Raw genomic sequence first — 16,191 nt, 5'->3', positions numbered from 1 at the left:
TAAATAAATAAATAAATAAATAAATAAATAAATAAATAAATAAATAAATAAATAGAAATTTTTTAGGAGTAATGAAAAAGTATGCTCTTGTTGGAGGAGGTGTGGAGAGGAGGGAGGAGGGACACTATGAGATTTCAATAGACTTGTGCCATTCCCTCTGTGCTCTGCCTCCAGCTTATGGCTTGAAATGTAGGCTCTCAACTCTTCTTGCCACCATGCCTTCAGTCTGCCATCGCAGACTCTGGTCCTCTAGAACCACAAGCCCAATTAAACACTTTCTAAGATGCCTTGGCCATGGAATTTTGTCACAGCAATAGAAAAGGAAATACTAGAGCCACCATGACGGTCTGTATCCACTCTGGAAGGAAGAGCCAATATAAAGCCTTTCTTGCTTAAGTTGTTTTTGTCAGGGTATTTCATCACAGCAACAGACAAGTAACTAATACAGTCTATAAGATGGATTATTCTCAAGCTTGAACAACTAGATAATCAAGATGATGAGCAAGTTTTTCAAAAAGGCTTTAACTTCCATGTAAGAGTTCTAAAGACTTATAAAGTCAGTTCTGTCCTCAAGCCTATGCTACTCAGAAATTCCAGAGACATTTGTTGAGAATACACTAGGTTCTGGACAGTGTAGCAGATCCTAGAAACACACCAGTGGAGAAACAACACTGTTGCCTTTCTCCAACTGACACCCTAGGCTTACAGTAAAAACAAACCTATACATTAAAATAAATGTTCAAATGTTAGGGCTAAAACAGGCTGAGAACACTGAGGAAGGCTTAGCTGGGTATGAACAGCCAGGCTGGCCAGGTAAGAGCAAGGACAGAGCTGATTAAGGTATGTGTATACCTCAAGCTGCTCAGACACTGAAGAGCTAGACTCCCTCCTGCTGGAGACCACAAAGTTGGAGAAGAGGTTCCTGACAGCATTCTCTGCATAGGACCAGAGGGTCTGGATGCAACACCCATAACACTTCTTTAAATCCACAATGCAGAAACCACTAAGCTGCTCCCAGCTTCAGACAGCACCCCCCCCCCAGTCCCTCTTTGGAGGGTCCTGTTAGCTTTACCAGCTAAGCTGCTGCCCTGCTAAGCTGTTTTCTATTTAAGCATCCATCTCTTGACTGAATGCAATCCAAGAAGACAAGAAGCAAAAGATCAAATGCACACACGTAAAATGTGCCTTTTCTTTTTCCTTCCTCCTTTATATTTTTATGTTTCTTTTTCCTACAAACAGGCCCATGCTGGGCACCATGTGTAGGTGGCCTTTGCTACTTTGTGGGTTTGGTGCCCAGCACTTCTCCCAACCATTCCTCCCAGTTTCCAGACAGCCCCTTCAAATATTTCTCCCAATCATTACTCCCTCAGTTCCCCAACAGTCTGATTTAACAGTCCCTTCTCCCAGTTTTCCCAATACTAGCAGTGCCGAATTATAACAACTGTTCTTAGCCTATCTGCTCAGGAGCCTATTGGCTTCTCCTGGCTCAACTGTCTCCAAACAGTACCTTTTCTACCAAATGCCTTCTCTTCTCCCTCTACTCAAGCTCTCTTTCTCAGCCTCGCTGGTTTTATATCCAACACTGAAGGTCATAGGTTCAAGCATTGGCTAAAAATTCTTAAACAGCCAGCTGACCAGAAACTGGGGATCCTTTAAAAGGCCACACACACAAGCTAAACCAGACTACACACACACACACACACACACACACACACACACACACACACACACACACACACACACTATTCACCACATCCACAGAACTGCAGCTCATTTCCCCTGCTGGTCTATAAATGCACACCCCATTCCAGCTGGTGCACTTTTGTCTTCAGGCTACAGCCTGAACATATGAGGCACTACTTCATATTTTTTTACTCTCCTTCACGTCCCCCTGGGCATGTGATGGGAATTCCGGCCTCCTCCCATGTCTTTCCTGAGACAGACAACATAATCACCCCCCATCTACTCACAAATCCCGGCTGTGAACCAGAGCAACTCCACCAACCACCTATGTGCCCACTACCTTTCCTTCACGGCATCCTTCAGGCCTCTTCCTCCAGTGCCCCCCTGGCCTCCGCTAAACTCTAATGCCATCTCACCTCCATTAACTCCATATCCTTTATGCAGGATGAACACAGAGACTGAAGAAAGGTCAACTCACCTTTGTAGCCCTCGCACCCAGCATAGGACCTGATGTACATACAGAAGGCATGCAGCAAATCCAAGAGCGCCACACCCCTGCGCACAGCGCTCCAGAGCCCTCAGCCTGGCCCCACTTCCCATCCCAGCCTTACCTTAAGTCACCCCCTACCACCTGCATCCTTCTCACGGCACTGACCGGTGCTTGACTTGAGGACATTCCCGGACATTCCCGTCTGCAAACTATCCTTCATACAGCTCCTCCCCTCGAAATACGTCATCACAAGATGTGTGTCTTGGAAGGCTCCTATCAGCTGTCTACACCTGGCTCAGAAAGTAAAACCTCTTACTCGATTGCTGTATTTGCAGGCTTCGGATGCACTGTATGAAGTCGACACACTTAGCTTTCCTGGCTGAGGGTAGAGCTTTTACCCCTTCAGATTTTCAGTGTCCAACACTCTTAGATCTCAAGGGCCACCTGAAAGCTCCTTAGTCAGCCCTTCCATAAATATTTGTTGAGGACCCCAACGAGCACTACTCTAGGTGGCAGGAATATATCAGCAAGCCAAAACAAAGAAAAATCTCTGCTGTTTAGAATACTGATAAGGGCTGAATAAATGGCTCAGTGGTTAAGGGCACTGGCTGTTCTTTCAGAAGACTCAGGTTCAAATCCCAGTACCCACACAGCAGCTGACAGCTGTCTGTAACTCCTATTCTGATAACCTCATAAGGCATACATGCAGCCAAAACACCAATGCACATAAAATAAAAAGAAAAGAATTATTTAAAAATGTAAAATCCTTGTAAATGTACATTTGCATACATTCTGGGGAATATATATATATATATATATATATAATTGCTATATATATTATATACTCTTTACAGAAGAAAAGAGAGACTAACTTAAGGTCTAAGAATACAATGCAGTGTGTTAGATAGAAGGTGGTGAAGTCCACAGGGGAAAAACTGATAAGAGGAATTGGGGCTGAGTGTCAGGAAAGTTCGCATATAGCAGTCAAAGCACGGTTCAATATGAACAAAGATTTAAGTAAGAGAGGAAGTGACCATGTAGATATCGAGAGAAGAGAATACAAGCAAAAGAAACAGCCACTGCAAAGGCTCTCAGGAGAAACATGACCAGTGAGCCCATAGGCCACTATGAATGGAATAGCTAGCAAGAAGGAAGAATATAACAGACAAGGTTAGAGGTCAAGAGCCACAGGCATCTGGAGCTTTCCAGGCAATCATAGGAGCTTTTAACTATGAGGAGGGAGGAGAGTCATCCTAAGTTTTAAGAGAAATGCCATGTATGCCCTGAGTGTTGACAGGGTTATTGTATTGAGAGCAGACAGAGAGAGAGAATCAAATCAGAGCTGTCACCAAGAGGTCACTGGCGTCAGCTGGGCCAGGAAGAGTGAATGGTTAGGCCACTGTAGTATAGACACTGAAAGTCAAGTCAGTTAGGTTTTCTGCCAGACTAGAGTTTAGAAATATATGTCCTCTTTTGGACAGGAAGGAGAGGGGTATTTAACCCATGTTAATCTTGAACTCCTGATCCTCCAGCTTCCATGGTCTGAGTGCTGGGATTACAGGTGTGTGGTACCACACCCAACTCTTCTCTGTCTTCCCTGCCTATGACTAAGGCCCCAGGTTAGGCTCTTCGAATGCAAGATGGCTGTGGTAGCCCATTCTTCACTCTTCCCATTTTTAGCTCTCTCCACTCCCTCCACACTACAAAACACAGCAGCGGTACCACTGGCAGGCTGTTGTCATTGTGGCACCAATGGCTCCAGATGGCTCTCTCTCCAGCACAAACCTTCACTAAGACCCCCAGCTGAGGCCAGCCTCCTGAATTTCCCAGCCTGCCCCAGTACTCACCCATCTTCCTGTTACCCTACCTCTGCATTCTACTGGTTCTCTCCTCTTTCAATGACCCTTTTCCTTAAGATTCTCCAGGCCCTTCAAAGCAGACATGGCCTACTATGAAGTCTTCCCAGAATGTTCTGCTCATGCTAATGTCCTCCTTGCCCAGATCTCATAGCCAAAGTCACCCACAGCATTAAGGTTACAGGTTCAACTGCTCCATGTCACACTCAACCCACTACCTACCACCCACTGTGTACCATCCTAGTGCTAAGGTCCTGTGACCCCTGCAGCACAGGAAGTGATTGAGGAATGAACACCAACGGAGGAAGCGCATCCCTTGGCAAGAGCATGGTGTTTTTAATGTTGGTCACAAACTCCTGTCCTCCTTGCACTCTGAGAAAACTGTGCCATGCTAGAGCTTCCTCTCTCGTTAGCAGGGCTGAAGAACCTGAGCCCTGTCTTCCCCCATACACCTCGGCTCACAGGTCAATTCTCTACTGAGATACCGGCTGCCTTCAAGTTTTTAATTACGAGCTATGACTGAGAACAGTTTACCGTTGCCAGCTTTTCTCCTTCCGGATCTCAGGTGGCAGTGGTGTTGTTTGTGATCATCGATATCATAACCACAAATACTTATATAGACATAAAGAAATATATGTATGCATACACACACATATGTGAGTTTGGTGAACTCTCTCCTCATCTCCCTAATGTGTTGCAATTCCTGCACTGTGGTTTAAAAGTGGTTAGAACAAGGGGATCAAGACTCCCAAGACAACTAAGGTGGCAAAAAAAAAAAAAAAAAAAAAAACAGGTATTAATGCAAAAGTCTAAAGAAAGAGGAACAGACATACCAGAAAGTCACAGGAGCTATTTATCAAACCACTAGGATTTTAAAGGTCTCTGAAGATTGTTTGACATTAGAAAGCTCACCTATCAAGTTTTAAATGATGTATCGAGTATTACTTATTGACCTGTGGGTACATATAGGACAGCCCATGGTTTGCTGGTTTGCCCTCCAGGCTACCGCTGCCCATGGTCTGAAAACACCATCTTCACAACTACTAGTAAATGTCAGTGTTCAAATCAGGACCAAAAGCATGCCAAAAAAAAAAAAAAATACCCCATTTCAAGAGAAGCCAGGCAATTTCTGCTACAAGGCTTTAAGGGAGTCTCTCCTTCGACCTGTGATCTTTGTCTGGGGGTTTTAATTGAGAAAAATGGAAAATCTGGATGCAGAACTCATTTAGAATCAAAGTGGCTTTATCTGGGCATCAGTCGGTGCTTCGAGTCCCAACAGGCAGGCCTTTCTCAGCAAACCGCCCTGCTGCTTTCCAATCAAACTGACCTCCCAGAGCCAGCGCAGCTCTGCAGCCAGGAGAGCAAACAGGGTTCAAGCCAAGCTACTCTCATGGCAAACAAAGAGCAGAATGGTACCTTCTGTACACTTCAGCACCAGGGGCCTCTCTGTCCTTCAGTCATATTAACAAAATACCTTTTCCTTCGTGTCTCTCAGCTCTAGTGGGTAAGTGCTAAGGATCAATCGTCGTCTCAGGAGTGCAGGGAGGCAGGCAGCATTCCACTCCCAGCTATATCCCTGGCCCTCAACGTTCTACCTAACAAGCTCTCAAGGCAGTGTTTACTGACTTAACACATACTTTGCCCCTCTTCACACACACATACACACATACACACACACACACACACACACACATGCATACACAGACACAAAATTACCTACTTTCTCTGCACTTAGAAGAACAACTGAAAATGAACACTAGGGAAAAACGTCTCAATGTTTTTTAAAAATATTCAGGATTTATAACAAATATAGTGAAGACGGGAGGGGGAAGGGAAAAAGAGAGGGAGGGAGCTAGGAAGAGAGGAAGAGAGGAAGGAGAAGGAAGAGAAGAGAGTAAAAAGTAGCCATGGCTAGAAAATCCAAGCAATCCAGAAAACAATAAAAGAAAAATATTCTAGAATACTAATGGGTTGAAAAAAAAAAAAAAAAGCACATTGCCAGGATATATGCCTTAAGGGGGTGGGAGGTTCCCAGCATCTGAATTTACAAAGCCTTTTTTTATTATAATATGTGTATATATCTTTGTAACCCACCACCCAAGCAGAGCGACTCCATTCATTAAAAAGGTGCTACAGTACAGCTTACACAAATACCCTGGGCCTTGAGTTTAGCTAGCCTGTTCTGTGACACTGCTGGCGATCATAGGGTCCAATAGCATCTGTTTCGGATGGCAATGTATTCTCACACCAGTCCCTTTCTGCTTGTAAGTATCATATTCCCTGCTTTGTGCCCAGCTGTGTCACAAAGCTGATAGACAAGCAAGCCACAGACATCAAAGTCAAGCCAGTAACAGACAGGCCTCCGTGAGCCTGGCCAGGCAATGCTTCCAGCAGAGCCAGTGGCTGGTTTATAAAGCTCTCGGAAGGGTCCCAAGCAGCTTGGCTTTTACATCGGTGGTTTCCACGGTCTAAAAGGCAGGCCCAGAGTGGGCAGAAAGGAGGGGCTAGATTGCCATCTACTATAGACTTTGCTAACAATGCTACCATCAGAAACTACTAGAAATGCAGTACATAGACCACAGCCTCCTGCTATCAGAGGGAAAGATCTCGGTCCCAGCCATTGTCAAGTTCAAGACCGCTCCCACGGCAGTCAACACAAAGAAAGCTGAGGCTCCCCAGAAGGTGTGGGGTCCAGGAGCTGTGTTGGGCAGCCTGGAATAGGCTTTCCTTGTCTAAGCAGCTACTTGGGAGTATCCAATTCCCCCTGACAACCATAACACCTCTGGCAACTCCCAGCGAGTTAATGGAACGCAGGGCTGGGCCACACATGTCAGCCAGGAAACATAGTGAGGTTTCTACACACGTTCTGCGGTTTTATTTCTACCTCTGTGAGTGAGATGAGGCATTTCTCACAGGTAAAAGTGCTTGAAACCCCCACCCGCTGACACCTCTACCTTCCATTAATTCAAAAATAGCAAGAGGCCACTTTTCAATGTTTAGCCTACATTCCATGTCTCTGGAAATCCCTAAGTACCCCATTCAGCTATTCCTTTGGTTGTTGTGTCTTTAAACCTCACTAGTTATCGTTTTTAAAAAGGAGACAAGTGTAGAGACACCCACAGCCTGTTATTTGCCACCTACTTCGTAAGGGCGTTTTCATTAATGTAGCAATGCCATGGCGTTTGAGAGGGGGAAAAATCCAGTTTCAGTTAATAATTACTTCGTGTGAGTGAGAGAGAGAGAGAGAGAGAGAGAGAGAGAGAGAGAATGAGAGCAAAAGAGGGAGACAGCAAAAGCAAGAACAACTTACAAGAATCCATTCTCTCCTTACATTATGCGGGATCTTGGGGATTGAACTCAGACCGTCAGGCTTGGCAGCAGTTTTCTTCACCTGCTGAACCACTTGGTCAGCTCTGGATTCAAACTTAAATGAGTGGATATAAGATTTCAACAGTTACTTGACTGCTCTAATGCTGCGTTCCTGTAGCCATTTAAAAAATAAAGTAATGCTGTCTCCTCATCTGATGGTCTCAAAGAGCAAAAGTGAGGAGCGCTTCTGACCTTGGCATACTGGGCATGCTCCACTCGGAACGTTACAAGCACGCACACACACCCTCCCCAGCCCCAGAAGGGCTTGTACTCTGGCTGTCTCCCACTAACGACCGCTTAATTCTGTTTCCCCCTTGAACTCCCAGCAGCTCTCTGCACATCACATCTTACCACATTCCTCTGGAATTTAACAGAATTGTACTTTAATAAGCAGATCTAACTCAGCATCCCTTATCTCTTCTAAGTAAATGCCTGTTCAAGATCAGTGGCCATTTTCAGTCCTCTCCAAGAGTCAGGATTTGAGAACCAAAAACCTGCGGTTGACATTCCAGGCATTTTATTTCTGAGATAAATCTTGGTTAAGTCACTAATTACTACAGACACTTAAACCAGGCACCAGAAAAAGAGACACAACAGAAACTAACTCTACAAGAGTTCAGTGTCCTCAAGAAAATTTAGCTTATGAAATCAATATGGAATGATTTACTGAGACACTAAATTTTGTCCTCAGAAGGGCCAAAGCTACATGACAGTTATAAAAAACAAAACATTTTCTTTCATTTTCAAAAGGGGTGGAGCTGGCAAATTGGACAAAACAATTTTCTAATGCAAGCTAGCACGGTACTGATGTTCACTTTTTAAGTCAATTACTTGTTTAGCTACTGTCCGTGTGAAAACATTCAACAGGCTACTTTTGCTTATGAATGAAACCAGGAATTGATATTTCTTTGAGCACATAATTAATTTGTAAATTTCCATTCTGAATAGTTACCATGTAAGAATATAGATCTTACTGGAACAGTGTAATCAACTAAATGTTTTATTCATCTCAGATCAATCAGTATGAGATGCAAAAAGTACCGTTTGCTCTTATATCAGTAATTATATTAAAGTACATAAGCACTGACTACACGTCACTCACACATGGTATCTGTCATAGCTTTTAAAGAAAACCTGTATTTCATATTATTCAACATGAAAACTACAAGGACAAGTAAAATCCCAAAAAGTGTAATATTCAAGTTCTATCAACATACTTACCAAATATGGCCTCTAGTAATGGAAGGAACCTCACTCTTAATTTTGACATGGGCTCAGTGAATGGCAATAAATTGATCTGATTTTGTGTTTATGGTCAAATTATTACAGCCTGGAGACTTCACAAATGTAGCTACACTGTGACTTCAAAGGATCAATCTTTCTGGACCCCTAACTTTAGCGACACCCCCCCCCACAAAAAAAAAAAAACATTCAAAATAAAAACCAAGTAAGGGGTTACACTCATTGCCTATATTGTTTTCAGCTCCAAGAGATGATTAAGGTAGAGGTTGTGAAAACTTTGATGTTTGGTCAAAGGAAAGATGGGCAGCAAACTGTTTATCATCTTCATGAAAAGCAAAGTACTGCTCAGATGGAAAGTAAGAGAGGACTGGGGCCATAGCTCAGTGGCAGAGCCTAAGCTTAGCATGTGGAAAGAACTGGGTTTGAATCTCAGTGCCAAAAACAGAGAAGGTAAGACAGGGTAGCAAATCCAGTGCTCTCAAGGATGCATTCTAAATTGGCCCTGCATTGTCTTCCACCACCTCAGATTCTCAAAATTATGTCAAAGAAAATTCACAGACACTGGTATAAAACAATGGGGAAAACACACAGACATATCATCTCCAAAATAACAGGAGATTCTTTTTTAATGGAAATGAGCTGCAATCAAAGTCTAGTTCTCAAATCTTTTCCACAGAAAAGCACACGGATAAGCACACCACTCACACAGACCGAGGACAGAAAGAATCCTTACATCTATAAGCAATTGATTTTCTAAACTGTATCATGACAAGCAAAGGATAAAAGAGTTCTTTCAGCAAATGGTGCTAGAATATATATGCAAGAAATAAAATAAAGGGAGTTTGGAACTTCCAGCAAAAATAAAAATTAACCTCAACTGGATCAAAGACTAAGATGTAAGGCTCAAAATATTAATAATTCTTTAAAAAATAGTGACAAGAGTATCTGTGAACTTAGATTAAAGCAACGAATTCTGTAATATCAAAGTCGTGAGCTTTATATGCTTGCACACACCTACAACGCTGCTCTCTGGAGGCAGAGGCATAAAAATATCCCAAGTTTTAGGCCAGTTTGGACTACATAACAAATTTCATGCTAGCCTCTGCTACAAAGGGAGATTCAGAGACAGAAAGGGAAAAAAGGAGAGAGGGAAGGAGCCTTTAAAACAGGAGAAAAAAACATAAACTGAACTTCATTATAATCAACATTTTCTAGCCATTATGAATATTATCAGTAAAAAGATTATACATCTACAATTTCCCATATTTATGTAATTTAGAATTAATTGAAATTTATATCACAACACTACAGGACATTGTATTAGCCAGTTTTATGACAACTCCACACAAGCCGGAGTTATCAGAGAAGACAGAGCCTCCATTAAGAAACTGTCTCCATAAGAAATTACATCTTACACTGCTGTAGGTAAGCTTTTTCTTCGTTAGTGACTGAGGAGGGAGGGTCCAGCCCATTGTAAGTGGGGCTATCCCTGGGCTGGTGGTCCTGGGTTCTGTAAGAAATCAGTCTGAGCAAGCCATGGGAAGCTCACCACTAAGTAGCATTCCTCCGTGGCCTCTGCACAAGTTCCTACCTCCAAGTTTTTACCCTGTGTGAATTCCTGCCCTGGCTTCCTTCAATGATAAACAGTGATGTAGAAGCGTAAGCCAAACAAACCCTTCCTCCATATGTTGCTTTTGGTCATGGTGTTTCATCACAGCAACAGTAGGCCTAACTAGGACATATGTAGAAGAGATTCTCCATCAAGAAAGGTAATGAAGGCAGTCAGCGATTAGGTGGTGGAGGGAGCTAAGTGCAAATCTTATATCCAAACTAGATCCACGCACATACGGAAAGAAAGAAAAACAACCCAACAGAAAAGTGGGCAAAAGATTTGAATAGTCATTTCCCTAAAGAAGGTACACACGTGGCTAGAGACATGCAACTAGGCATCGTGTGCTGTTTTAAAAGTCTACGAAAGTCACACACCCTGTTGAACGCTACCAGTGCCTAATGTGCTTGTTGGAAACTGGGACATTATGCAAACACAGCTGTGCTTCCACAGATTACTAGCAAATAATCTAAAAGTGAGTATTTTTTAAAATTCTATTTGCAAAGGCATACAAAAGAACAGCAACAAAAACCTCTTGGGAATCAACACAACACAAGAGTGCAAAAGCTGAACCCTGAAAACAACACAACACTGCTCAAAGACACCAAAGACCTAAGAACATGGAAATATATTCCATGTTCATATGGTCATGGGCCAGCACTTTTACTACTGTGATAGCATCAACGTGATCACTATCAAGAGGCTAGTCCAACTTTCAAATCACAATGAATACTAAAGGAAAATTATAGCTCAGCTACTTTTCTTATGCAGCCCAGAAATGATACTGCCCACAGTGGGCTGGGCTCTCATACATCAGTCAGCAATCGAGAAAATGCCCTACAGCCATGCCCATAGACCTGCCCATGACCACACCCACAACCACGCCCAAGGACAAGCCCACAGCCAACCTGATGGAGACAATTCCTCAGCTGAGGTTCACTTTCCCTAGGTGTCTCTAGTTTGTGTCAAGCTGACAAAAACTAACAAGTACAATAGTATCCATGTTAAGATATCAAAGGCTGCAGAATATACAAACCACACAAAAAGAATAAAAAATACAACACAAAGAGTGAACCTCCTATAAAATTCAGTCTTTAATGAATTATATCAATACCAACAAAGTACCAAACTAATATATGATATAAATAATAATAATAGGGAAAAGGCAGCGACAGATATAGGGAAACTGTTTTTTCTGCTCAATTCTTTTACAGCCTAAACTTAACCCCTGAAGAAGTCTACTTATTTTATAATAAGTACTGTTAATTATGAAAAAATCAAACCATGAAAATAAAGTCTAATATTCACAAGAGTGGGGAGGAGGCAGCTTCAAACATCACTGATGTGCTGGGATTGGCTGGGACGGAAGCCAGATGAGATTTCGGTGAGAGCAGCATCCCAGCTCTCTCGAGCTGTTGAACTCTGGGCAGCTTCCTGACAACCTCTCATTTGGCTGCTCCCCAGCCATTGTATTTACAGTAAATAAGACGCTGCTACTAGGATAAGAAATTATCTTCCTTATCAGCAATTTGCTCTAAGTATAGGCTCTGGGAAGCCTTCCTTTTAGACTCAAAAAGTGAGTAATTGAGTTAAATAGATTTAACTGTTCCTGAAACCCCAGTCCCATTTCTTCTTTGTTATCAGCCCTCTCTGCTGGCCCTAGAAGAACTGAGTTCCATCCCTGCTGCCATATATCTGGCCTCTGTTGCCGTTTCCACACTGCCCATCACCTCTGCACTGACCTGTCCTCTACACTTTGACCCTGTAAAAACAGGGACTACCCCATGGTCTCTTGACAGTTGAGAGCTAACAGCCCGGAAGCCACTGCCATCAGGGTGTTTGGACAGTCGCCTGACCTACTAGGTAACTGTTAGAGAAAGTGGGGCTAATTCTGGAATGGAAGTTGGGTGTGCAAGCACACGGGCACATGTGTGTCTGTTTTTGTGAATGTGTGTGTGTGTGTGTGTTGTGCACTTGTGTTGTGTATGTGTACATGTGATATAGATATACATAGTTGTATGTGTATGCATGTGTATAGGTATGTATAGATATGTGTGTCTCTATGTATATATGTGTGCATGTATATGTATGTATGTATGTATGTATGTATGTAGAGGTACATATGAATATATGCACATGTATATGGGAATACTTGTATATGAATGCAATTGTATCTCTGTGTACATATGTATTCATATCGATGATATATGTATATTTTCATGTGTCCCTCCCTCCTCAACTTCCACCCCTCCCTGCATCTCTCTGTTCTGAACCCTCCTAACTGACTTATTTTTCATAAAGTTGCCTCCAGCAGCTGCAGTTTAGCAAACATACCAAGGAAAAAGGCACTAGTATTTCTCGGTGACGGCGCTGAGGCCTCCAACTGACTGCATGACTGGACAGACTTATGTCATATACCCAGAGTGAGTCAGTGAGTCCTCCCCTCCAGAGGCTAGAAATGCGGCCCAGGCAATTTCCCAGGGGAATTCTGGGTGACTTATTAAGGAGGCACAGTAAAGGAGGCCAGCCCATGCTCTTAGACAGCTGGCTCCTCCTGGCTATTGAGGATCTGCTGTGCGCTTACTGTCCACACTTAGTGTCCTGCCACCGGCAGCTGCCTGCGGCGCCTGTCCCTGTCCCTGCACTTCTGCAGAATGAATTCTCTACATTGTTTCTTTCTCCTGATACACAGAACTACTATTGCACCTTTACCTAAATGCCTATTGTTAATAAATAAGATTATTGCTTATTTAAAGGCATTTCCTTTTTATAGGAACATCTTAATGCCAAATGTACTTGTTGCTGAAAATCAATGGGTCAGTAGCTTTTGTTTAGCCAAAAAAAACAAGTATTAACATTTTTGTCAAAGTGTGAGCAGCCAGGAACCCCAAGAGAAAAGAACCACCCATCCAAGTATGAACCTAGATAAGTAATAATAGCCCAAGTGAGGACAGCTTTCTCTCTACTACAAAGCTAACACTATTGGGGCTGTTGTAGGTGGCCTTGTTTGCAGCTTTTCCCATAATTGTACTGAAGATCTTTCTCTCTATGAGAGAGAAATGAAAGATGAAAGAGGATGAATGGGACAACAAACAGAAAAACAAAAGGAAACAACATATTACATCGAGGGAGCAACCAGGCTACCTCCCTGATATGAATCTGGGACTCTCTCAAATAACTTGTGATGACCACTTAGGATTGGCTCCAAAATACTTACAAATGACCAAAACCACGTTCCCAACCAGACCCGCTTTCTCCAACCACTTCCTTAACACCAACCTGGGCGCACTTAGTTGGCGTCGGAATCAGCTTTTCACAAGAGCTTTCTTTTATGGATTTTCCATCCGGCAAAGATTTCTATTCCAGGGATGGGCAGATCCGACCACAGCATGCTTGGCTAGAGAGCACAGAGGCTCCCTCACAGATGCTCCAACCTGCAGGGGCAAAGGCAAGAAGCCGTCAGTAGGCCTGACATTCCCACTCATGTACATTCTCCTCCTCTCCCTCCCCTGCCCCTCCCCTCTCTCCAGCATCTTCCAAAGGTTTAAAACCATTGACGGACAGAAGTAGCTCCTGTATGTGCCCTAAACACAAGCTGTGCCTACTGCAGAGGGGGGTTAAGCATGCATCACTGTAGAGAGGCGTCTCTGACCGGTGATGCCCTCTGTCTGTGGAAATTTTTAAAGCCAGATGTTTTAATTAACCACGGAAAACACAAGCTACAACTAAAATTTCATGAACACGCTGATCTGCCCCATGGAAAACCACAGGAATGTTCTGGCAGAACCTGGGACACAGAGGCCTGGAGTCATTCCCCTTAGGAACTGAAACAGAAAATTAACTTGCTCAATATGTTTCAAAAAGCAAAATGAAACCCAGATTTAATCTCAATCAAACCCGAAAAACATCTCAGAACTTCAAAGGGCACCACAAAGACACCAAAGCAGAGACCATAAAAAAGCTTTGTGCAGTTTAGGAATCAGAAAGCATTTGCATTGCACTGTGAATAGGGCCACAGTTTTATGGGCTGAATAACAAAGGGAACACTAATAGTCTTTCACTCCCTAATAAGGGAAATTATTGTGCAAAACCAGTCCTCAGTAAATAAGCCATAAGTATCATCAAATGTATATTGTATCCATGAGTATTATCAAATGTATACTGTATCATATGTATTTTCAAATGTATACTGTATCCATAAGTATTATCAAATATAGTGTATCCATATTTTCAAATGTATATGGTATCCATAAGTATTTTCAAATGTATACTGTATCCATAACAATTTTCAGTGTATGTTTCCATAAAAGAATCCATTATCTACTCTCCCAATATAGAGCCATATTTTGGCTTGAGTGATCAAAGACACTCAGATGAACAGTGTTAAGATAACTGAAGCTCACTACTATTGGAGCTGACAATTTCAGCTCCAGAAAAGCAAATGAGACAATTTTCTGACAGCAATTCTTGAGCAGTGAGAGATAAGAGATTAAGAAGTCTTCACCTGTCAGCATTAATTACACTAGTAGCTATGACAGCATCTATACATTCTAAGTATCGAAAGCCTATGCAAGGAGGAAAAGACCGATGCTATTTTCAGAGATCAGTCTACAATTCTTTTCTGTAAGTGAAACGGTATCCATCACCCCATCACAAATGTGCCAAAAATAGTATCATATTAATCTCTATCTTCACTTGAAACCTCAGTCCCAAAAACCAAGAAATGCAAGATAACCAATCATATAAGCATGTACTATCCCATGGAATAGTCTAAAGACTTCAAAACATGAATAAAGGCATTTCTAGAATATATTTCCTTTTTGATATTTTTCAGTTTTCACACAATTAACATATGTGGTTTCCACAATTATAATTTTTCAGTTTTTTAAAAGAATATGAGAATAAAAAACAAGAATGGGACACCTATCCTAAATCAGTATTGCCTTTTATCTGAATAATAAGTGTTTATTCATCTAAACTCAGTACAGCCTGGTCTTCCCTGATGCAAATATTAAAAATATTCTAACACCTGAAATTCTTTCAATACCAACATGGTACCATTAGTGGAAAATTCCACCCTATACAATTCATTTCATGCAGAAAATTCTTCAAAATACTGCATAAATTTACCTTCAGGGCACAGGTATATGGTACCATGAAATAGAAATTTTTGTTTACACTTGGATCCTATCCTCAAGAAACCTCATTATATAAAAACCTCAAAATCAGAAAAAAAAAATATATATATATATCTGAAATACTCCTGCCTAAGCAGTCCACTGAAGGGGCATCGCTCAGTGTCCAGTAACACTTCAGGGCTGACAAACAGAACTTTCCTAGAAATATATTCTCTTGTTCTATTCCACAAAGTTACGACAGAGAGAAAATGCTATCCAAATTTCACTCTTACTAGTGTGCTACACAACTGTCCTTTAATTAAAACCACCTCAGCCAGGCAGCGGTAGCAAACACCTTTAATCCCAGCACTCAGGAGGCAGAGGCAGGTTGATCTCTCAGTTCGAGGCCAGCCTGGTCTACAGAGCTAGTTTCAGGACAGCTACACAGAGAAACCCTGTCCTGATAAACAAAAGGGGAGGGGGTGACTTCTAGGAAGAATTAGCTGTTTTACAGTAGCAAGTCTTTTAGCTACCCTGGATGTTCTTAAGCATCCCAAGAAACACAGAGCACAGTGGTAGAATCTTAATCCTGGGGATCTTGGTGATCTCACTCCAGACAGCCCATTTCCAGAGAGGTCAAATGCTTTTCCTCTGCCACACACCAAGGAAGCGGTCATCTAGTCCAGCTCACTTGCCTCAATTCTGACATTGCATGAAGCTCCTTCTATCATTGATATAACTCAGCATACACTCTCAGAAGAAATGCACGTATGAGCCACACACACCTGTTAAATTTGTATCCGCAAAATCAGAATAGACAAAAAT

General features: G+C 42.3%; 1 protein-coding gene across 6 annotated transcripts in view; it reads right to left on the bottom strand.

The window, feature by feature from the left end:
* Positions 1 to 16,191, bottom strand: part of Apbb2 (amyloid beta precursor protein binding family B member 2) — a 306,075-nt gene that overhangs the window by 224,734 nt on the left and 65,150 nt on the right. For all 6 annotated transcript variants that reach the window (XM_055629150.1, XM_055629154.1, XM_055629153.1 and 3 more), the window contains exon 2: positions 13,529 to 13,683. The gene's annotated coding sequence lies outside the window, so the exon portion shown is untranslated. The remainder of the gene's footprint in view (positions 1 to 13,528; positions 13,684 to 16,191) is intronic.

This window comes from Psammomys obesus, unplaced genomic scaffold (genome assembly GCF_907164565.1).
Source record: "Psammomys obesus unplaced genomic scaffold, mPsaObe1.curated_primary_1811, whole genome shotgun sequence".
Classification (NCBI taxonomy): domain Eukaryota; kingdom Metazoa; phylum Chordata; class Mammalia; order Rodentia; family Muridae; genus Psammomys; species Psammomys obesus.
This window is presented reverse-complemented; position numbering and strand designations above follow the sequence as displayed.